Source organism: Podarcis pityusensis (genome assembly GCF_964106645.2).
Source record: "Podarcis pityusensis genome assembly, chromosome: 7".
Lineage (NCBI taxonomy): Eukaryota > Metazoa > Chordata > Lepidosauria > Squamata > Lacertidae > Podarcis > Podarcis pityusensis.
The window spans coordinates 23,050,392-23,055,505 of record NC_138031.1 but is presented as its reverse complement, the minus strand read 5'-3'; the positions used below and the strand labels follow the sequence as shown (position 1 = coordinate 23,055,505).

Here is a 5,114-nt window from a genome sequence, read left to right as displayed (position 1 = left end):
GAGCTCTTTGGCAGGCTTTCAATAACTCTTGCAATGTTACATAGACTTTGGATATTTTGAAGGACTATAATGCAGATGAATTATAATATGTAGTTGATTTAGATATACAAAGGACCCACAGAGGGGAGGAGGGAAGTTTGAAGATTCTTGCTTGATTTTAAAACTTAAATATGTTAACTGTGAGATTTATTTTGTAAAACCAATAAAAAGCATTTCCATTTTTTCCCTCCCCCTTGCCTCTCACTCGGGGGGGGGGGGTGCTAGGTATGGCAACCTGGCTTTTCATTTTGCACATAACCAAGTTATAGCAGGTTGAGCCATTCTTGACACAATAAGAAGTTTCCTTTGCATCCACCCTCTTTACTCTTAACTATTATTTCTCAAGTAGGACATTCTTTTAGCTAATGGGGCCTCCTGCTGCCACCGCGCCGCCGGAGCACAATTTCTGTTCTTATCCTGAAGCAAAGTTCTTAACCCGAGGTAATATTTCTGGGTTAGCGGAGTCTGTAACCTGAAGCGTATGTAACCTGAAGCCTATGTAACCCGAGGTACCATTGTATTTCCCACTTCCCTCAAAAAAGGGAAGAATTCTCATTTTCCCGTGCTGCTTCATACTAACAAGCACCATCTTGTTTCTTCTTTTATCTTTATCAAGTCTAAGTAAAGCTGCACAGCTGAATACTTAATCATAAATAGAAGTCCATGTGTACTCCGGTTTTTTTAAAAGGTTTCTTAATGAGGCTTGGCATAGAAAACCAATTGTAGTCGTTAAGAAGAAACAAAAGACACACCAAACACCTCCATAATCCACACGCCATGATGGTAATCTCTTTGAGGTCGGAGCTTAAACTTAAACACCAGGGACTGTACAGTTCAGCAGGCTTTTCCTTAGTCTTCTTCAGTCTAGACTATGTCTGGTTATTGTCCAAATCCAATCATTTTATCAAAGAGATATTTCCGGCTATGAGAATGACATCGGAGAGTGCCAGCCATGTCGTGCTCTGGCACCCAGGGTCCTGCTGCTTGCACCTTGATGCCAGCTGAGAATCTCGGACGATCTGCGGGTCTACGAGACAGTCGTCCCCCACCCTGGGGAGTCTGCCACGGCTAATTACCCCCATATCAACCCTGAATTACCGGCCCAGTTGAGGTCCGATCATGTGGGAGTCAGCCATTTCTCACCACCAGAAACAGGAAGCCCCGAACCTCTGCTTCTGGCTTGCCCTTTTCTGGGTCAGGCAAGCATGCAATATTCCATCAGTGTCCAGCACTGTCTTCTTCTGGCTCCAGCCTTTTCTGGTCAGGGGAGCTGTTGGTGCTCCTCTTCGACCTGACAGGCAGAGAGAAATTCCTCATCAATACCCAAATTGTATTACACACCCTTCCTCAAGGCCAGGCAGCAGAGGCAGATTTAGGGAAGCACGAGCAGTTTGGTCGCACTGGGTGCTGGGTAGGCCTGGGAGATATCAGCTTTTCAACACTGCATTGTATTTGCCAACCAAACATTGTGGTTGGCGATACGCCGCAATGATGAAAAAACAAGACGCATTGGCTTCTGCCCGCGAGACAGCGGTGAAACTGCCCCAGCTCTCACCTCGAGAGCAGAGTCGGTTTCACCCAGGCTTGCAAGCTGGGACAACACATCTTGTTTGTGCTGTTCAGTTGCAGGGAGGGAATGTCCCCCTCCCCAGGTAAGACAGCCCTGGTGCTCTTGCTACGAGCGGGCAAAGCATCAGGGCTCCTTTAACTGCTCACTGCAGGGAGCGGCAACCACGCTCCCCTCAGCAGTTTCACAGAGCTCCCACCCCATTGCAGGCTTGCAGAAGCCAGCACTGGACTGGGGGCTCTTTTAACTGCTTGACTGAGGCAGGGGCAGCTACACACTCCTCCGTTGAGCAGTTTAAAGATGCAGAGGGAAGAAGAAGCTGTTTTGGAGCCTTGCCGATACAACTTGTTTCCCCCTCTCCATTGTATGAGGGCAGAGTGGGATGGTGGTTTCACCAGCGATATATCGCTGGTGAAACCGCTGCCGCTCCCGAGTTCCTCTGCTTGCAGTGCCCGCTGGAGAAGAAGAAATTCTTGACTCCCTACAGTGGATGCTGCTAGCAGAGAGACTCAGAAGCGGCAGCGGCGGTTTCACCAGCAATATACGGCTGAGTGAAACCGACATCGCAGTCTGCTTCTCATACATCAATACATATCATCATACATCATACACATGCTTCTCATATATTGATGTATCGCCCAGGCCTAGTGCTGAGCCTCAGGGGCACCACAACTATGATGTAGAATGGAAGTTGAGAGGCAGGAGGGCACCAAATTTTGGTGTCACACAGGTTGCCACTGAAATTTGAGACCCCAAGGCTTGCTGAAGGCAGAGAGCTGGGCAGATCACGCCTGATACCTCAAACTGTCTTACTCCCCCTTACAAGGTTGTTTTGACTTTTATCTGTTTCCTGCTGGTCTGGCAGGCAGGACATGTGGTCTTTAGTCTTTGTTCATGTCTGAAGCAGGCATTCCCTGCAACATCACCTCGAAACGGAAGTTGTGCTTACAACCACTTGTTACAGGGTCAACACAACCTGGGTGGCAGCGAGATAACTCACAGTCCCAGTGATTAAATTTGACCTTCACCGATGAATCAGTTAAAATTGCCATTGATTAAACAACCAATTCCAATCATTCTTGCAGCCCTCGTTTGAATCATCTCTTTTCTCTACAAAATATGTGAGAATTGGGCCCCAAGACCATCCAGGCATCTTCTGTATATTTTTACTTACTTACTTACGAATGGCTGTGATTTTAAGCAGGTGGGAGACCACATGGCTGAATTTCCCCCATTTGTTAAAAATATTCCTGAAAGGTTTTAGATAGATAGGACCCCTCCAGACTGATTTTTTTTCCCTTTTGCAAGTGAATTCTGCAGCATGCAATTGATGCAATAATAGTGTACTAGTGGTGGATTTGTACTGGATAGTCCACATATCCTTCTGTGATGCTTCTCCAGTGTTACTGCATTATTGACAACTGGAGGGGGGCTCTTGCACTATAGCACAACAAAAGTGGAACACCCCCCCCCCCCAAAAAAACCCCACCACAACCCACCCTGGAAAATTTGTAGAATGAACAGTTCCAGGATTTCAACAGGAAGGTATAAAACATGCACTGATTGCAAATGAAGCAGGATGTCTGTCCTGAAAGTTTTGTAGGTACAAATAGTATTGAAAGCAGGATTGTGTATAACAACCTCAATATCATTGTGAGCACAAATCATGAACGTATTATAGAAAGGATGCTTGGAGGGTCACATAGATATCTAGATAAGATATTATGGAGAATAGTTCCAAACCTACTGCTCCCCAGTCTTGTTAGTCTTCCATGTGAATAATAATAATAATAATAATAATAATAATAATAATAATTTGCTTGGGAGAACATTCAGACATGTGTCTTCCACTCCTCCTGCTCTACATTCTGAACTGATACAACCAAAGAACAATTTTACCATCTGCACACCTGAGCAGCCCACTCCTCACTTTCTGCTTCCTTGTGCCCTTAACCTAAAGATAGGAGCTTGTCTACTTCTATATGCAAAGCACAAAACTTGTAGGTGTGTATTTCACTTTATCAAATAACCATGCCTCTCAAATACTAAAAGTAACTGAGAGGGCAAACATTTTTAAAAAATACAACCACTATTAAGAATAACTTTTTTGAATGCAAAATGCACAAAGTGTTCTGTACCCAAAGCCAATGCGTAAATTTGACATTCTTATCAGTAGCATTATGTCTAAAATGGCATAACTGGATTTGTTGCAGTAAAGAGATTTTTATACCATCACAATACAGTGGTACCTCGGGTTAAGAACTTAATTCGTTCTGGAGGTCTGTTCTTCACCTGAAACTGTTCTTAACCTGAGGTACCACTTTAGCTAATGGGGCCTCTTGCTGCTGCCGCACGATTTCTGTTCTCATCCTGAAGCAAAGTTCTTAACCCAAGGTACTATTTCTGGCTTAGCAGAGTCTGTAACCTGAAGCATCTGTAACCCGAGGTACCACTGTTTAGGAACACCCTTGCTAAGGAAATGCATTTTATTTTATCAAACAGCTAAGAAGGCGTTTCAAGCCATGAAAGCTTTGAAACAAAAGCTATTTTAAAAACCGTGGTTTTTCATATGCTGCATATTGTCAGGTAAAGGAATGACTGTTTGAGTCAACTCAGCTGGAAGGTAATCCCCCATGAATACAGCATTTTAAGGAAAGTCCCAAGTTAACCATTTTGGTTCCTGCCTATAGCACTGTTGCTTTCAGTTCCCAGGGAGCTATACTCAGATGAGCCACCATTTGTACTTACAGTTATGGACCTGCTGTATTGCAGGAGAGTTGTAGCTGGAAATTTTTCTTGGAAAAGATAAACACTGCCCTGTTTAAAGGTGTTACTGTGATAGGAGAAACAAGTTGCAACAAAATGTTGCAGTGTGTATCTTCCTCACTCTTTAGCAGGAGTGCTCCTGTTCATTCCCTTCTCCAGGGTAATATAAGCTGTAAGGAGCTCAAATAGGATGTATCATTCTCCACCCACATTTCTTTTCTCTCTCTCCCCCCCCCCTAACATTCCATGGTTATGATGACTATGCACAAACCTCATGGTTCTGTTGGGTTGTTTCATTATGACCAGGGAAGGGAACCATATGAAGGGGACTTTCCTATGGCCAAGGGCTATATAACTTTGTAGCTTACCCGCTTGGCAAACCATCAACGTGATCAATTCCTGCCCGGAAACCTATCTCCCCACTGTGGAAGGACATGTGGATCCAGAACTGGCCTCCACAGTCACTGTTAAGACCATGCTCATGGAAGACAATCTTACTCAACTATGAGTGATCACCAAAGAAGAAGAAGAAGAACTTTGTAAGCAACTTTCTGGGGACCACATGCCAAAAGCAAAATGGATTAAAAAGTGTTGTGATTAATCGGACAGCATAGTTGTTTAATACAAGTGCTTATAAAAAAGTGAAGGTAGGAAGAACAATCTTAGAGAAGAAGAAGAGTTTGGATTTGATATCCTGCTTTATCACTACCAGAAGGAGTCTCAAAGTGGCTAACAATCTCCT

The 5,114-nt window shown here is 44.1% G+C and overlaps 1 long non-coding RNA gene across 1 annotated transcript; it reads right to left on the bottom strand.

The window, feature by feature from the left end:
* Positions 1 to 710: 710 nt before the first annotated feature.
* Positions 711 to 4,589, bottom strand: LOC308481143. Its single transcript, XR_013988477.1, has 2 exons — positions 4,355 to 4,589; positions 711 to 1,330 (listed from the first exon to the last, which is right to left on the bottom strand). It is a non-coding gene; the product is annotated as an uncharacterized lncRNA (long non-coding RNA).
* Between the last annotated feature and the right edge of the window lie 525 nt (positions 4,590 to 5,114).